Source organism: Lolium perenne, chromosome 1, assembly GCF_019359855.2.
Source record: "Lolium perenne isolate Kyuss_39 chromosome 1, Kyuss_2.0, whole genome shotgun sequence".
In the NCBI taxonomy this organism is placed as follows: Eukaryota; Viridiplantae; Streptophyta; class Magnoliopsida; order Poales; family Poaceae; genus Lolium; species Lolium perenne.
Window position 1 is genome coordinate 30059568 of NC_067244.2, and position 19958 is coordinate 30079525.

A 19958-nucleotide genomic window follows, 5' to 3' on the forward strand; every position below is an offset into this window, starting at 1 on the left:
GAGTGGAGTATGTGCATTGTGCTGTGAGACACTCTAAAGGCATGAGGACTTACAAACCCTAACCCTAACCCTAAAATTTCCTCAAATCTTCTCAAAGATGTGCAATGTGTGAAGAGGATTAGGAAATAGAGAAAAAGAGAGAACAAATTACCCGAAGACATGGTCCTCCTTGATCAAGAGAACAAGAAGAACACCAAGGTAGGCTTGAAAGCCAAAAACTCCAAAATCTCCCAAAATAGGTTGAGAGGGACCAAATCCTTTGGTGGAGATGTTCCAAGGGGCCCGATCTATGGTTTGGTGGAGTTTGAGAGGATTCTCGTGGTGGGAAGGTCCTAGAACGTGGTGGAGGTTGTGGAGGCGGCGGCCATGGAGGTTTGGGAGATGGGGGGTAATGAGGAAGAAGACCCCAAGGGGTATCCTCTCCCAACACATATCAGGCCGCATGGCCGGTCGGGCGCCGATCGGCCGGACTGCGCCGTCCGGCCAGAGGCCGGTCCAACCGAGCCAGAGACCGGCCAGGGACAATCTGCCCAGTTTTGTCTCGTTTTGCCTCGTTTTGCTCCTATTCTTTGTGTAAATGTGTATGAATGCTCAGATGATGACATGTACATATAGATAGATAGATGATGATGAGATGAGCATAGACATGGGGTTGGAAACACAAAGTTCTCTAGGCATACCCATTGGAGAGAAAATCCAAACAAGATGTAAATAGCAACAATGGGCATGATTCGAAATATATATCAAGAATCATAAGTCATTTTGAAATGATTTTTGCAATAAGATCATTTGGCCTTATATAGTCAAATCAAGTTGTAATGAAGGCTCAATGAGGGGCGGGGGATTACCCCCCCTATGTGAAAGCGCAAATGTCATGAGACCACGAAGAGACATGCTCTGGTCCATATAATGACATTGGGTCTATTTATGTTGCACACATAGGTATGCATCATACCAAGACATGGTAAGATGACTATCCCGATATGTGCTATGCCTCTAAGCTAGAGAGCAAGATAAATGCAAGAATATAGTGCAAGAAGTTAATCAATCCAAGTTTTTAGGATCAAGAATACCAAGTTCTCCTCTCAAGTTAACAAAACGGGCTTCATCCAAAGGCTTAGTGAAAATATCCGCCAATTGGTAGGTTGTTCCCACATGAGTGAGATCAATATCCTTATTGGCAACATGATCACGTAGGAAGTGATGGCGAATGTCAATATGTTTGGTGCGACAATGTTGAACCGGGTTGTTGGCGATCTTAATTGCACTTTCATTGTCACAAAGAAGAGGCACCGTACTAAGAGACACACCATAGTCTTTCAAGGTTTTCTTCATCCATAACTATTGAGTGCAACAAGATGCCGCGGATATGTATTCGGCTTCGGCAGTGGATAGAGCGGTGGAGTTTTGTTTCTTGGATGACCAACTCACCAATGACCGGCCAATAAATTGGCAAGCCCCGGAGGTAGACTTCCGGTCAACCTTATCACCGGCCCAATCGGAATCCAAATAGCCAATGAGTTCAAAGGTTGACCCCTTTGGATACCATAGCCCGAGAGTAGGAGTGAGAACAAGGTATCTTAGAATCCGTTTGACCGCCATTAAATGGCTCTCCTTAGGAGCGGATTGAAAACGAGCACACATCCCTACACTTAGCATGATATCCGGCCTAGAGGCACAAAGGTAGAGCAAGGATCCTATCATGGAGCGGTATACCTTTATGTCCACATCCTTCTCACCGTCACATGAGCCAAGTTGCCCCTTTACGGGCATGGGTGTCCTCATTGGGCTTGCATTGGTCATGTTGAATTTCTTGAGCATGTCCTTCACATACTTTTCTTGAGAGATGAAGGTGCCTTTTGCAAGTTGCCTCACTTGGAAGCCTAAGAAGAACTTCAACTCTCCCATCATGGACATCTCAAATTTCCTAGTCATCAATAGCTCAAAAGCTTTGTTATTATTGGGGTTAGTTCCACCAAAGATAATATCATCAACATATATTTGACATATAAATAGGCCACCCCCTTTAACCCGCTTGGTGAAATGGGTGGAATCGACCGTACCCATGCAAAACCCATCATGTAGTAAGAAATCCCTAAGGAACTCATACCAAGCACGTGGAGCTTGCTTGAGACCGTAGAGTGCCTTATGGAGTAAATACACGTGGTTGGGTCGGCATGGGTCTTCGAAACCCGGGGGTTGAGCCACATATGCGGTTTCTTTTAGGGGACCATTCAAAAATGCACTTTTCACATCCATTTGATATAGTTTGAAATTGTGGAAAGATGCAAATGCAAGCAAAAGGCGAATATCTTCAAGACGGGCTACCGGCGCAAAGGTATCCTCAAAATCCATACCTTCTATTTGGGCAAACCCTTGCGCCACTAACCTTGCTTTGTTTCGTATGACAATGCCATTCTCATCTTGCTTGTTCTTGAATACCCATTTGGTCCCAATAACATTGATGTGATGATCCTTGGGTCTCTCAACTAGAGACCATACTTCATTACGAGTGAAACACTCCAATTCTTCTTGCATGGCAATTACCCAATCCGGATCAACCAAGGCTTCATGTACCTTGAGTGGTTCAAAACTAGACAGAAAAGCATGATATTGACAATAAGTGATAAGTAATGCATGGTGTCTACGAGTTACCACTCCTCTTGAGATGCTACCAAGGACTTGATCTACTTTCATGTCACTTGCCCTTGTAGCGGCCTTGATCTTCTGAATGGTTCCTTCATGATCAATGAATTCATCTCTTGCTAGTGCTTGATCATGAGGGATCACTTGAGCTTGATCATGAGTTGAGGATGTTTCTTGATCATCATCGTGGTCTTGCTCTGTAACATCCCAATATCTAAATAAATGAGTGTTCATGTGCATCTCATGCATATAGTTTTCATTTGAGTAAAATTTGCATCAAAGTTGAATTGTTTTCAATTATGCAAACCCTTCTCTCTTCTTCCTCATTCAAATCTCTCAAGATTTTTCAACACTAAGCAACATGGCATTGATCTTATTCAACAAGCCATGTGTGTTTATTCTGTTCTCCTAAAGTTTGAGTTCTCAAACCACATTCAAACAGATTCAATTTTGAACTTGAATTGGAGAAATAAAACTAGAAAAAGAAAAAAACCAGAAAAAAGGGAGAAAACCCTCTCTTCCTCTCCCTGGGCGCAGCCCATCTCTCCCTCCCTCTCTTTTTCCCTCTCTGGCCGCAGCCCAACCTGGCCCAGCGGCCCAGCAGCAACCCCTCCCCAGCCCAACTTCCCCGCAGGGGGGTTGATACGTCTCCGACGTATCGATAATTTCTTATGTTCCATGCCACATTATTGATGATATCTACATGTTCTATGCATACTTTACATCATATTTATGCATTTTCTGGAACTAACCTATTAACAAGATGCCGAAGTCCAGTTGCTGTTTTCTGCTGTTTTTGGTTTCAGAAATCCTAGTAAGGAAATATTCTCGGAATTGGACGAAATCAACGCCCAGGGTCCTATTTTGCCACAAAGCTTCCAGAAGACCGAAGAGTCAACGAAGTGGGTCCACGAGGTGGCCAGGAGGGCAGGCGGCGCGGCCCAAGCCCTGGCCGCGCCAGCCTGTCTCCTGGGCCCCTCGCGACGCCCCCTGACCTACCCTTCCGCCTATAAATAGCCTTTGTTGCGCAACCCCCAGTACCGAGAGCCACGATACGAAAAACCTTCCAGAGACGCCGCCAATCCCATCTCGGGGGATTCAGGAGATCGCCTTCGGCACCCTGCCGGAGAGGGGAATCATCTCCCGGAGGACTCTACGCCGCCATGGTCGCCTCCGGAGTGATGTGTGAGTAGTCTACCCCTGGACTATGGGTCCATAGCAGTAGCTAGATGGTTGTCTTCTCCTCATTGTGCTTAATTGTCGGGTGATACGTCTCCAACGTATCGATAATTTCTTATGTTCCATGCCACCTTATTGATGTTATCTACATGTTTTATGCACACTTTATGTCATATTCGTGCATTTTCTGGAACTAACCTATTAACAAGATGCCGAAGTGCCAGTTGCTGTTTTCTGCTGTTTTTGGTTTCAGAAATCCTAGTAAGGAAATATTCTCGGAATTGGACGAAATCAACGCCCAGGGGCCTATTTTTCCACGAAGCTTCCAGAAGTCCGAAGACGAAACGAAGTGGGGCCACAGGGTGCCCAAACCCTAGGGTGGCGCGGCCCACCCCCTGGCCGCGCCGGCCTATGGTGTGGGGCCCCTGTGCCCCCTCCTGACTTGCCCTTCCGCCTACTTAAAGCCTCCGTGACGAAACCCCCAGGACCGAGAGCCACGATACGGAAAACCTTCCAGAGACGCCGCCAACGCCGATCCCATCTCGGGGGATCCAGGAGATCGCCTCCGGCACCCTGCCGGAGAGGGGAATCATCTCCCGGAGGACTCTACGCCGCCATGGTCGCCTCCGGTGTGATGTGTGAGTAGTCTACCCCTGGACTATGGGTCCATAGCAGTAGCTAGATGGTTTTCTTCTCCCCATTGTGCTATCATTGTCGGATCTTGTGAGCTGCCTAACATGATCAAGATCATCTATCTGTAATTCTATATGTTGCGTTTGTTGGGATCCGATGAATAGAGAATACTTGTTATGTTGATTATCAAAGCTATGTCTATGTGTTGTTTATGATCTTGCATGCTCTCCGTTATTAGTAGATGCTCTGGCCAAGTTGATGCTAGTAACTCCAAGAGGGAGTATTTATGCTCGATAGTGGGTTCATGTCTCCGTGAATCTGGAGGGGTGACAAGAACCTCTAAGGTTATGGATGTGCTGTTGCCACTAGGGATAAAACATTGGTGCTATGTTCAAGGATGTAGTCACTAGTTACATTACGCGCAATACTTAATGCAATTGTCTGTTGTTAGCAACTTAATAGGAGGGTTCGGATGATAACCCGAAGGTGGACTTTTTAGGCATAGATGCATCTTTGGATGGCGGTCTATGTACTTTGTCGTAATGCCCAATTAAATCTCACTATACTCATCATAATATGTATGTGCATGGTCATGCCCTCTTTATTTGTCAATTTCCCAACTGTAATTTGTTCACCCAACATGCTGTTTGTCTTATGGGAGAGACACCTCTAGTGAACTGTGGACCCCGGTCCAATTCTCTTTACTGAAATACAATCTCTTGCAATACTTGTTCTCTTGTTTTTCTGCAAACAATCATCTTCCACACAATACGGTTAATCCTTTGTTACAGCAAGCCGGTGAGATTGACAACCTCACTGTTTCGTTGGGGCAAAGTACTTTGGTTGTGTTGTGCAGGTTCCACGTTGGCGCCGGAATCCCTGGTGTTGCGCCGCACTACATCCCGCCGCCATCAACCTTCAACGTGCTTCTTGGCTCCTCCTGGTTCGATAAACCTTGGTTTCTTTCTGAGGGAAATCTTGCTGCTGTGCGCATCATACCTTCCTCTTGGGGTTCCCAACGAATGTGTGAGTTACACGCCATCAAGCTAAATTTCTGGCGCCGTTGCCGGGGAGATCAAGACACGCTGCAAGGGGAGTCTCCACTTCTCAATCTCTTTACTTTGTTTTTGTCTTGCTTTATTTTATTTACTACTTTGTTTGCTGCACGCTATATCAAAAACACACAAAAAATTAGTTACTTGTTTTACTTTATAATATCATGCATGTTTTTATTACACTAGTTTGGCATAATGGGCAAGAATGATCTTCTTATTCTATTTCCTGATTTAAAACATGGATTGTTTGATGCGAAAATTAAAAAACCTATGGAATCTTATTTGCATGCTGGTAGTAATATTAGTATGAATGCTTTGAACACCATTGTTGATAATAATATAGAAAGTTCTAAGCTTGGGGAAGCTGGTTTTCATGATCTTTTTATTCCCCCAAGCATTGAGGAGAAAATTTACTTTGATGATACTTTGCCTCCTATTTATGATAATAATATTGGTCTTTTAGTATCGCCTGTTATGGAGGATAAATTTGATTATGATTACAATATGCCTCCTATATTTGATAATGAGAATAATAATGATAGCTACTTTGTTGAATTTGCTCCCACTACAACTAATAAAATTGATTATGCTTATGTGGAGAGTAATGATACTTTTATGCATGTGAATAAGAATGCCTTATGTGATACTTATATTGTTGAGTTTGTTCATGATGCCTCTGAAAATTATTATGAGAGAGGAAAATATGGTTGTAGAAATTTTCATGTTACTAAAATGCCTCTCTATGTGCTGAAATTTTTGAAGCTACACTTGTTTTATCTTCCTGATCTTGTCATTTTGCTCTTTATGAATTTATTTGTGTACAAGGTTCCTTTTCATAGGAAGCATGTTAGACTTAAATGTGTTTTGGATTTGCTTCTTGATGCTCTCTTTTGCTTCAAATACTATTTCTTGCGAGTGCATCATTAAAACTGATGAGCCCATCTTAATGGCTATAAAGAAAGAACTTCTTGGGAGATAACCCATGTGTTATTTTACTACAGTACTTGGTTTTTATTTTGTGTTTTGGAAGTTGTTTACTACTGTAGCAACCTCTCCTTATCTTAGTTTTGTATTTTGTTGTGCCAAGTAAAGTCTTTGATAGTAAAGTAAGTACTAGATTTGGATTACTGCGCAGTTCCAGATTTCTTTGCTGTCACGAATCTGGGTCCACCTCCCAGTAGGTAGCTCAGAAAATTAAGCCAATTTACGTGCATGATCCTCAGATATGTACGCAACTTTCATTCAATTTGAGCATTTTCATTTGAGCAAGTCTGGTGCCATTTTAAAATTCGTCAATACGAACTGTTCTGTTTTGACAGATTCTGCCTTTTATTTCGCATTGCCTCTTTTGCTATGTTGGATGAATTTCTTTGATCCATTAATGTCCAGTAGCTTTATGCAATGTCCAGAAGTGTTAAGAATGATTGTGTCACCTCTGAATATATTAATTTTTATTGTGCACTAACCCTCTAATGAGTTGTTTCGAGTTTGGTGTGGAGGAAGTTTTCAAGGATCAAGAGAGGAGTATGATGCAACATGATCAAGAAGAGTGAAAGCTCTAAGCTTGGGGATGCCCCGGTGGTTCACCCCTGCATATATCAAGAAGTCTCAAGCGTCTAAGCTTGGGGATGCCCAAGGCATCCCCTTCTTCATCGACAACATTATCAGGTTCCTCCCCTGAAACTATATTTTTATTCCATCACATCTTATGTGCTTTTCTTGGAGCGTCGGTTTGTTTTTGTTTTTTGTTTTGTTTGAATAAAATGGATCCTAGCATTCACTTTATGGGAGAGAGACACGCTCCGCTGTAGCATATGGACAAGTATGTCCTTGGTTTCTACTCATAGTATTCATGGCGAAGTTTCTCCTTCGTTAAATTGTTATATGGTTGGAATTGGAAAATGATACATGTAGTAATTGCTATTAATGTCTTGGGTAATGTGATACTTGGCAATTGTTGTGCTCATGATTAAGCTCTTGCATCATATGCTTTGCACCCATTAATGAAGAAATACATAGAGCATGCTAAAATTTGGTTTGCATATTTTATTTCTCTAAGGTCTAGATAATTTCTAGTATTGAGTTTGAACAACAAGGAAGACGGTGTAGAGTCTTATAATGTTTTCAATATGTCTTTTATGTGAGTTTTGTTGCACCGGTTCATCCTTGTGTTTGTTTCAAATAAGCCTTGCTAGCCTAAACCTTGTATCGAGAGGGAATACTTCTCATGCATCCAAAATACTTGAGCCAACCACTATGCCATTTGTGTCCACCATACCTACCTACTACATGGTATTTTCCGCCATTCCAAAGTAAATTGCTTGAGTGCTACCTTTAAAATTCCATCATTCACCTTTGCAATATATAGCTCATGGGACAAATAGCTTAAAAACTATTGTGGTATTGAATATGTAATTATGCACTTTATCTCTTATTAAGTTGCTTGTTGTGCGATAACCATGTTTACTGGGGACGCCATCAACTACTCATTGTTGAATTTCATGTGAGTTGCTATGCATGTCCGTCTTGTCTGAAGTAAGAGAGATCTACCACCCTATGGTTAAGCATGCATATTGTTAGAGAAGAACATTGGGCCGCTAACTAAAGCCATGATCCATGGTGGAAGTTTCAGTTTTGGACATATATCCTCAATCTCAAATGAGAAAATTATTAATTGTTGTTACATGCTTATGCATAAAAGAGGAGTCCATTATCTGTTGTCTATGTTGTCCCGGTATGGATGTCTAAGTTGAGAATAATCAATAGCGAGAAATCCAATGCGAGCTTTCTCCTTAGACCTTTGTACAAAGCGGCATAGAGGTACCCCTTTGTGACACTTGGTCAAAACATGTGCATTGTGATGATCCGGTAGTCCAAGCTAATTAGGACAAGGTGCGGGCACTATTAGTACACTATGCATGAGGCTTGCAACTTGTAAGATATAATTTACATGATACATATGCTTTATTACTACCGTTGACAAAATTGTTTCATGTTTTCAAAATCAAAGCTCTAGCACAAATATAGCAATCGATGCTTTTCCTCTATGGAGGACCATTCTTTTACTTTTATGTTGAGTCAGTTCACCTATTTCTCTCCACCTCAAGAAGCAAACACTTGTGTGAACTGTGCATTGATTCCTACATACTTGCTTATTGCACTTATTATATTACTCTATGTTGACAATATCCATGAGATATACATGTTACAAGTTGAAAGCAACCGCTGAAACTTAATCTTCCTTTGTGTTGCTTCAATGCCTTTACTTTGAATTATTGCTTTATGAGTTAACTCTTATGCAAGACTTAATTGATGCTTGTCTTGAAGTGCTATTCATGAAAAGTCTTTGCTTTATGGTTCACTTGTTTACTCATGTCATATACATTGTTTTGATCGCTGCATTCACTACATATGCTTTACAAATAGTATGATCAAGATTATGATGGCATGTCACTCCAGAAATTATCTATGTTATCGTTTTACCTGCTCGGGACGAGCAGAACTAAGCTTGGGGATGCTGATACGTCTCCAACGTATCGATAATTTCTTATGTTCCATGCCACCTTATTGATGTTATCTACATGTTTTATGCACACTTTATGTCATATTCGTGCATTTTCTGGAACTAACCTATTAACAAGATGCCGAAGTGCCGATTGTCGTTTTTCTGCTGTTTTTGGTTTCAGAAATCCTAGTAAGGAAATATTCTCGGAATTGGACGAAATCAACGCCCGGGGGCGTGTTGTTCCACGAAGCTTCCAGAAGTCCGAAGACGAAGCGAAGTGGGGCCACAGTGGTGCCCAAACCCTAGGGCGGCGCGGCCCACCCCCGGCCGCGCCGGCCAGTGGTGTGGGGCCCCCCGGCCCCCTCCTGACTTGCCCTTCCGCCTACTTAAAGCCTCCGTGACGAAACCCCCAGGACCGAGAGCCACGATACGGAAAACCTTCCAGAGACGCCGCCAACGCCGATCCCATCTCGGGGGATCCAGGAGATCGCCTCCGGCACCCTGCCGGAGAGGGGAATCATCTCCCGGAGGACTCTACGCCGCCATGGTCGCCTCCGGTGTGATGTGTGAGTAGTCTACCCCTGGACTATGGGTCCATAGCAGTAGCTAGATGGTTGTCTTCTCCCCATTGTGCTATCATTGTCGGATCTTGTGAGCTGCCTAACATGATCAAGATCATCTATCTGTAATTCTATATGTTGCGTTTGTTGGGATCCGATGAATAGAGAATACTTGTTATGTTGATTATCAAAGCTATGTCTATGTGTTGTTTATGATCTTGCATGCTCTCCGTTATTAGTAGATGCTCTGGCCAAGTTGATGCTAGTAACTCCAAGAGGGAGTATTTATGCTCGATAGTGGGTTCATGTCTCCGTGAATCGAGGGGTGACAAGAACCTCTAAGGTTATGGATGTCTTTGTTGCCACTAGGGATAAAACATTGGTGCTATGTTCAAGGATGTAGTCACTAGTTACATTACGCACAATACTTAATGCAATTGTCTGTTGTTAGCAACTTAATACTGGAGGGGGTTCGGATGATAACCTGAAGGTGGACTTTTTAGGCATAGATGCATGCTGGATGGCGGTCTATGTACTTTGTCGTAATGCCCAATTAAATCTAACTATACTCATCATAATATGTATGTGCATGGTCATGCCCTCTTTATTTGTCAATTGCCCAACTGTAATTTGTTCACCCAACATGCTGTTTGTCTTATGGGAGAGACACCTCTAGTGAACTGTGGACCCCGGTCCAATTCTCTTTACTGAAATACAATCTCTTGCAATCTTGTTCTACTGTTTTTACGCAAACAATCATCTTCCACACAATACGGTTAATCCTTTGTTACAGCAAGCCGGTGAGATTGACAACCTCACTGTTTCGTTGGGGCAAAGTACTTTGGTTGTGTTGTGCAGGTTCCACGTTGGCGCCGGAATCCCTGGTGTTGTGCCGCACTACATCCCGCCGCCATCAACCTTCAACGTGCTTCTTGGCTCCTCCTGGTTCGATAAACCTTGGTTTCTTTCTGAGGGAAATCTTGCTGCTGTGCGCATCATACCTTCCTCTTGGGGTTCCCAACGAACGTGTGAGTTACACGCCATCATCGGGTCTTGTGAGCTGCCGAACATGATCAAGATCATCTATCTGTAATTCTATATGTTGTGTTTGTTGGGATCCGATGAATAGAGAATACTTGTTATGTTGATTATCAATTTATATCTATGTGTTGTTTATGATCTTGCATGCTCTCCGTTATTAGTAGAGGCTCTGGCCAAGTTTTTGCTATTAACTCCAAGAGGGGGTATTTATGCTCGATAGTGGGTTCATGTCTCCGTGAATCTGGGGAAGTGACAGAAATCTCTAAGATTATGGATGTGCTGTTGCCACTAGAGATAAAACATTGGTGCTATGTTCGAGGATGTAGTTACTGATTACATTACGCGCAATACTTAATGCAATTGTCTGTTGTTAGCAACTTAATACTGGAAGGGGTTCGGATGATAACCTGAAGGTGGACTTTTTAGGCATAGATGCATGCTGGATAGCGGTCTATGTACTTTGTCATAATGCCCAATTAAATCTCACTATACTCATCATAATATGTATGTGCATGGTCATGCCCTCTTTATTTGTCAATTGCCCAACTGTAATTTGTTCACCCAACATGCTGTTTATCTTATGGGAGAGACACCTCTAGTGAACTGTGGACCCCGGTCCAATTCTCTATACTGAAATACAATCTACTGCAATTGTTCTACTGTTTCCTGCAAACAATCATCATCCACACTATACATCTAATCCTTTGTTACAGCAAGCCGGTGAGATTGACAACCTCGCTGTTTCGTTGGGGCAAAGTACTTGGTTTGTGTTGTGCAGGTTCCACGTTGGCGCCGGAATCCCTGGTGTTACGCCGCACTACATCTCACCGCCATCAACCTTCAACGTGCTTCTTGACTCCTACTGGTTCGATAAACCTTGGTTTCTACTGAGGGAAACTTGCCGATGTGCGCATCACACCTTCCTCTTGGGGTTCCCAACGGACGCGTGTTGAACGAAAAGACATAAAGTCAACTACGCGCATCAAGCAAATTTCTGGCGCCGTTGCCGGGGAGATCAAGACACGCTACAAGGGGAGTCTCCACATCCCAATCTCTTTACTTTTTTTTTGTCTTGCTTTATTTTATTTACTACTTTGTTTGCTGCATTAAATCAAAATACAAAAAAATTAGTTGCTAGTTTTACTTTATTTGCTATCTTGTTTGCTATATCAAAAACACAAAAAAATGAGTTACTTGCATTTACTTTATCTAGTTTATTTTATTTAGTATTGCTAAAATGGGTACTCCTGAAAATACTAAGTTGTGTGACTTCACAACCACAAATAATAATGATTTCTTATGCACACCTATTGCTCCACCTGCTACTACAGCAGAATTCTTTGAAATTAAACCTGCTTTACTAAATCTTATTATGCGAGAGCAATTTTCTGGTGTTAGTTCTGATGATGCTGCTGCCCATCTCAATAATTTTGTTGAACTTTGTGAAATGCAAAAGTATAAAGATGTAGATGGTGACATTATAAAATTAAAATTGTTCCCTTTCTCATTAAGAGGAAGAGCTAAAGATTGGTTGCTATCTCTGCCTAAGAATAGTATTGATTCATGGACTAAATGCAAGGATGCTTTTATTGGTAGATATTATCCCCCTGCTAAAATTATATCTTTGAGGAGTAGCATAATGAATTTTAAACAATTGGATACTGAGCATGTTGCACAAGCATGGGAAAGAATGAAATCTTTGGTTAAAAATTGCCCAACCCATGGACTGACTACTTGGATGATCATCCAAACCTTTTATGCAGGACTGAATTTTTCTTCGCGGAACCTATTGGATTCAGCTGCTGGAGGTACCTTTATGTCCATCACTCTTGGTGAAGCAACAAAGCTTCTTGATAATATGATGATCAATTACTCTGAATGGCACACGGAAAGAGCTCCACAAGGTAAGAAGGTAAATTCTGTCGAAGAAACCTCTTCCTTGAGTGATAAGATTGATGCTATTATGTCTATGCTTGTGAATGGTAGGCCTAATGTTGATCCTAATAATGTTCCGTTAGCGTCATTGGTTGCTCAAAAAGAATATGTTGATGTGAATTTCATTAAAAATAACAATTATAATAATTCTAGGCCATATCCTGCTAATGGTAACTCTTATGGTAGATACGCTTCACCTAATGAGGAAAAGATGTTAGAAATTGAAAGATCCACCAAGAGCTTTATGCAATCACAATATGAGCAAAATAAATTGTTTACTAAAACTATGAATGAGCAATCTACCTTGTTGAAGAATATAGGAAATCAACTTGAAAATCTGAATACGGAGATCTCTGGGTTGCAAACTAAACTTGCCAATGCTGAAAACCGAATCTCATACATGTCTGCGTCACAATCTTCTTTAATTAATAAAATGGCTGCTAAACCTAAGGATATAGAAAATAAAATTGTTACTACAGCAAATGCCATCCAAGTTAGAATTAATGAGAATATAAGATTGATGGCCGAATTGCGTGCTAGGTGGGAAAGAGAAGAAAATGAAAAATAAGATAATATAGCTAAAGTTTGGACTATTACCACCACTAGTAATGCTAATGCTACAGATGTTGCTGCACCTCCTACTAATAATAATAAAAGAATTGGTGTTAGCAATGTTCCCACTTCTAATGCAAAGCGCGAAAAAGCGCTCGAAAGCTGCTAAAATGGCCAAATCGCTGTGATAAAACTGCTGAAATTTTTTCCAACATTGGGGATGATGATCCCATTGCTTTAGATTATAATGGTTTGAATTTTGATGATTGCCACATCTCTGAAGTTATAAAGTTCTTACAAAAACTTGCTAAAAGTCCTAATGCTAGTGCTATAAATTTGGCTTTCACGAAACATATTACAAATGCTCTCATAAAAGCTAGAGAAGAGAAATTAGAACGCGAAGCTTCTATTCCTAGGAAGCTAGAGGATGGTTGGGAGCCCATCATTAAGATGAAGGTCAATGACTTTGATTGTAATGCTTTATGTGATCTTGGTGCAAGTATTTCTGTTATGCCTAAGAAAATTTATAATATGCTTGACTTGCCACCGCTGAAAAATTGTTATTTGGATGTTAATCTTGCTGATCATTCTACAAAGAAACCTTTGGGGAAAGTTGATAATGTTCGCATTACCGTTAACAATAACCTTGTCCCCGTTGATTTTGTTGTCTTGGATATTGAATGCAATGCATCTTGTCCCATTATATTGGGAAGACCTTTTCTTCGAACTGTTGGTGCTATCATTGATATGAAGGAAGGTAATATTAAATATCAATTTCCTCTCAAGAAAGGTATGGAACACTTCCCTAGAAAGAGAATGAAGTTACCTTTTGATTCTATCATTAGAACAAATTATGATGTTGACACTTCGTCTCCTGATAATACTTGATACACACTTTCTGCGCCTAGCTGAAAGCCGTTAAAGAAAAGCGCTTATGGGAGACAACCCATGTTTTTACTACAGTATTTTTGTTTTATATTTGAGTCTTGGAAGTTGTTTACTACTGTAGCAACCTCTCCTTATCTTAGTTTAGTGTTTTATTGTGCCAAGTAAAGTCGTTGATAGTAAGGTTTATACTAGATTTGGATTACTGCGCAGAAACAGATTTCTTTGCTGTCACGAATCTGGGCAAAATTATCTGTAGGTAACTCAGAAAATTATGCCAATTTACGTGAGTGATCCTCAGATATGTACGCAACTTTCATTCAATTTGAGCATTTTCATTTGAGCAAGTCTGGTGCCTCAATAAAATTCGTCATTACGAACTGTTCTGTTTTTGACAGATTCTGCCTTTTATTTCGCATTGCCTGTTTTGATATGTTCGATGGATATTTCGATTCCATTAACTTTCAGTAGCTTTGTGCAATGTCCAGAAGTGTTAAGAATGATTATGTCACCTCTGAACATGTATATTTTGATTGTGCACTAACCCTCTAATGAGTTGTTTTGAGTTTGGTGTGGAGGAAGTTTTCAAGGATCAAGAGAGGGAGATGATACAACATGATCAAGGAGAGTGAAAGCTCTAAGCTTGGGGATGCCCCGGTGGTTCACCCCTGCATATATCAAGAAGACTCAAGCGTCTAAGCTTGGGTATGCCCAAGGCATCCCCTTCTTCATCGACAATATTATTAGGTTCCTCCCCTGAAACTATATTTTTATTCCATCACATCTTATGTGCTTTGCTTGGAGCGTCGGTTTGTTTTTGTTTTTATATTGTTTGAATAAAATGGATCCTAGCATTCATTGTGTGGGAGAGAGACACGCTCCGCTGTTGCATATGGACAAATATGTCCTTAGGCTTTACTCATAATATTCATGGCGAAGTTTCTTCTTCGTTAAATTGTTATATGGTTGGAATTGGAAAATGATATATGTAGTAATTGCTAAAATGTCTTGGATAATGTGATACTTGGCAATTGTTGTGCACATGTTTAAGCTCTTGCATCATATACTTTGCACCTATTAATGAAGAAATACATAGAGCATGCTAAAATTTGGTTTGCATATTTGGTCTCTCTAAGGTCTAGATAATTTCTAGTATTGAGTTTGAACAACAAGGAAGACGGTGTAGAGTCTTATAATGTTTTCAATATGTCTTTTATGTGAGTTTTGCTGCACCGCTTCATCCTTGTGTTTGTTTCAAATAGTCTTGCTAGCCTAAACCTTGTATCGAGAGGGAATACTTCTCATGCATCCAAAATACTTGAGCCAACCATTATGCCATTTGTGTCCACTATACCTACCTACTACATGGTATTTCTCCGCCATTCCAAAGTAAATTGCTTGAGTGCTACCTTTAAATTTCCATCCTCTACCTTTACAATATATAGCTCATGGGATAAATAGCTTAAAAACTATTGTGGTATTGAATATGTACTTATGCACTTTATCTCTTATTAAGTTGCTTGTTGTGCGATAACCATGTTCCTGGGGACGCCATCAACTACTCTTTGTTGAATATCATGTGAGTTGCTATGCATGTTCATCTTGTCTGAAGTAAGGGAGATTTACCACCTTATGGTTAGAGCGTGCATATTGTTAGAGAAGAACATTGGGCCGCTAACTAAAGCCATGATCCATGGTGGAAGTTTCAGTTTTGGACATATATCCTCAATCTCATATGAGAAAATTAATTGTTGCTACATGCTTATGCATAAAAGAGGAGTCCATTATCTGTTGTCTATGTTGTCCCGGTATGGATGTCTAAGTTGAGAATAATCAATAGCGAGAAATCCAATGCGAGCTTTCTCCTTAGACCTTTGTACATGCGGCATAGAGGTACCCCTTTGTGACACTTGGTTAAAACATGTGCATTGTGATAATCCCGGTAATCCAAGCTAATTAGGACAAGGTGCGGGCACTATTAGTATACTATGCATGAGGCTTACAACTTGTAAGATATAATTTACATGACACATATGCTTTATTACTACCGTTGACAAAATTGTTTTCTTGTTTTCAAAACCAAAGCTCTAGCACAAATATAGCAATCGATGCTTTCCTCTTTGAAGGACCATTCTTTTACTTTTATGTTGAGTCAGTTCACCTATCTCTCTCCATCCCAAGAAGCAAACACTTGTGTGAACTGTGCATTGATTCCTACATACTTGCATATTGCACTTGTTATATTACTTTACATTGACAATATCCATGAGATATATATGTTATAAGTTGAAAGCAACCACTGAAACTTAATCTTCCTTTGTGTTGCTTCAATACCTTTACTTTGAATTGTTGCTTTATGAGTTAACTCTTATGCAAGACTTATTGATGCTTGTCTTGAAGTACTATTCATGAAAAGTCTTTGCTATATGATTCATTTGTTTACTCATGTCATTTACATTGTTTTGATCGCTGCATTCACTACATATGCTTACAAATAGTATGATCAAGGGTATGATGGCATGTCACTCCAGAAATTATCTTTGTTTATCGTTTACCTGCTCAGGACGAGCAGGAACTAAGCTTGGGGATGCTGATACGTCTCTGACGTATCGATAATTTCTTATGTTCCATGCCACATTATTGATGATATCTACATGTTCTATGCATACTTTACATCATATTTATGCATTTTCTGGAACTAACCTATTAACAAGATGCCGAAGTGCCGATTCTTTGTTTCTGCTGTTTTTGGTTTCAGAAATCCTAGTAAGGAAATATTCTCGGAATTGGACGAAATCAACGCCCAGGGTCCTATTTTGCCACGAAGCTTCCAGAAGACCGAAGAGTCAACGAAGTGAGGCCACGAGGTGGCCGGGAGGGCAGGCGGCGCGGCCCAAGCCCTGGCCGCGCCAGCCTGTCTCCTGGGCCCCTCGCGATGCCCCCTGACCTACCCTTCCGCCTACAAATAGCCTTCGTTGCGAAACCCCCAGTACCGAGAGCCACGATACGGAAAACCTTCCAGAGACGCCGCCAATCCCATCTCGGGGGATTCAGGAGATCGCCTCCGGCACCCTGCCGGAGAGGGGAATCATCTCCCGGAGGACTCTACGCCGCCATGGTCGCCTCCGGAGTGATGTGTGAGTAGTCTACCCCTGGACTATGGGTCCATAGCAGTAGCTAGATGGTTGTCTTCTCCTCATTGTGCTTAATTGTCGGGTCTTGTGAGCTGCCGAACATGATCAAGATCATCTATCTGTAATTCTATATGTTGTGTTTGTTGGGATCCGATGAATAGAGAATACTTGTTATGTTGATTATCAATTTATATCTATGTGTTGTTTATGATCTTGCATGCTCTCCGTTATTAGTAGAGGCTCTGGCCAAGTTTTTGCTATTAACTCCAAGAGGGGGTATTTATGCTCGATAGTGGGTTCATGTCTCCGTGAATCTGGGGAAGTGACAGAAATCTCTAAGATTATGGATGTGCTGTTGCCACTAGGGATAAAACATTGGTGCTATGTTCGAGGATGTAGTTACTGATTACATTACGCGCAATACTTAATGCAATTGTCTGTTGTTAGCAACTTAATACTGGAAGGGGTTCGGATGATAACCTGAAGGTGGACTTTTTAGGCATAGATGCATGCTGGATAGCGGTCTATGTACTTTGTCATAATGCCCAATTAAATCTCACTATACTCATCATAATATGTATGTGCATGGTCATGCCCTCTTTATTTGTCAATTGCCCAACTGTAATTTGTTCACCCAACATGTTGTTTATCTTATGGGAGAGACACCTCTAGTGAACTGTGGACCCCGGTCCAATTCTCTATACTGAAATACAATCTACTGCAATTGTTCTACTGTTTCCTGCAAACAATCATCATCCACACTATACATCTAATCCTTTGTTATAGCAAGCCGGTGAGATTGACAACCTCGTTGTTTCGTTGGGGCAAAGTACTTGGTTTGTGTTGTACAGGTTCCACGTTGGCGCCGGAATCCCTGGTGTTGCGCCGCACTACATCTCGCCGCCATCAACCTTCAACGTGCTTCTTGACTCCTACTGGTTCGATAAACCTTGGTTTCTACTGAGGGAAACTTGCCGCTGTGCGCATCACACCTTCCTCTTGGGGTTCCCAACGGACGCGTGTTGAACGAAAAGACATAAAGTCAACTACGCGCATCAGGGGTTTTCTGCAAAACCGCCCTTTCTTCCCCGCGTAACCAAGCAGGTGGTGGCAGCACGCCGGCCACCCTATGGCACCGGCGGCTCTGATCGTCCCCGCCGCCCCCGGCGACCTACAAAAGCTCGCCGCCGCCGCCTGGAACCCTAGCCCCCACTCTCCCCCTCTCCCGCGCTCTCCCGAGCCCCCACGCAACCCTAACCCTAACCCGTCTGCCGGCCGGACTCCGGCTCGATTCGCCGCCGGCGAAGCCCCCCGGCCACCGCCGACCCTGCCATCGAGCTCGTGGTGAGCTGCTGCTCCTCCCTGCACCCTTGGTTCGCCCCCTCCCGCTCTCTATCGCCGCCGCGCCCCAGCACCTGTCCCGGCCGCCGCTCGCGCTCGTCGCCGGCGATGCTCCGGCGGCCAAATAGCCGGCGGCGCCGCTACCAATAGGTCGCCCCGCCTCTTTCCCCCACTCGCACGCGCCCGATTGCCCTCCGAATCGGCCGATTGCAACATCACCAGAGCTCACTGTGAGCCATGGTGCCGCTGACGTCAGCATGACGTCAGCGTGACGTCATTATTTGTTTTTCCTTTTTCAGTTTTATTTTATGTAATTAATAAGTAATTCATATTAATTCTTTAAATACAAAATAATATGACAGGTGGACCCCATCTGTCAGGATTTTAATAATTAGGAAATATTTTAGAAAAGAATAAAACTATGACACGTGGGTCCAACTTTATTATTATTTATATAATTTTCTGAAATTGATTTAAAATGAATTAAACTTGGGAAATTCATAATTAATTCTTTTTAAATCAGAAAAATATGAAATTATATATCAAAATGATCAGAAAAACATTTCCTAATTGTTTATCCATGTTTCATACATCTTTGAACCAATTAAATATGAGCCTTAGTAGAAACCCTAATTTGACCCCTCTCATATGTCGGGGTTCGAAGCCGAACCCCTTTAATTTCCATCGATGCACCTAGGGTTACCCAAACCCCTTTAATATGACATGTCATCATATTTTATGTGCATTGCATTGTACCTTGTCTTGATTGTGCTCTTCCTTTCCGGTATTTGGTTCTTCTCGATAGGGACCGAACGCGAGCCTGAGATCAACGCCACCGAAGAGCAGCATCAGAACAACGAGGGACAAGGCAAGCCCTAACCTGGTTCATATATGGTTTCAAAATGCTTTTACTTCTGGTTCTTACATATTGCATCCGCTTCAAATATGTTTTACCGGCAGTGGTAGATATCCTATGTGTGCATATTCCATCTTTGTAGCCCAAAGTTCCTGATCCACCGCTCCCAGCAAAACTAGGTTGAGCTTTGTTTGCATCGCTAGAGCCTTATATATAATATGCTTAGCCATGCTTAGCTGTTGAAGTCTGGTCCATCCGGTTGATGAATCAGATCTACGAATGAACCTAGTTTGACAGGATGACGTGGTAAGATCAGTGATGATGTTAATAAACATGCTAAAGGCTTGGATGGGCCGCCACATGGGGATGTGGTGATTTGACTCGTTCTCGCCGATACTAGGACCTGAGTTCTTGCCTCTGGAACCAAGACTGAGCGTACAGCCACACGGGGCCCATGGGAACCCCTTGGCCCGAACTTACCTAGCTTACCCATGAGTCAATTAGTTTGCGAGTTCCATTTGCCATACGCATGGGGGAAAGGTGGAAAAGGTTTTCAAAGTGCATCATACAGGGCGTGGCTAGGGTGAAGGATGCTGGAGGCATTGAACTGGATCCCCTACGCACAATGACCGGGAC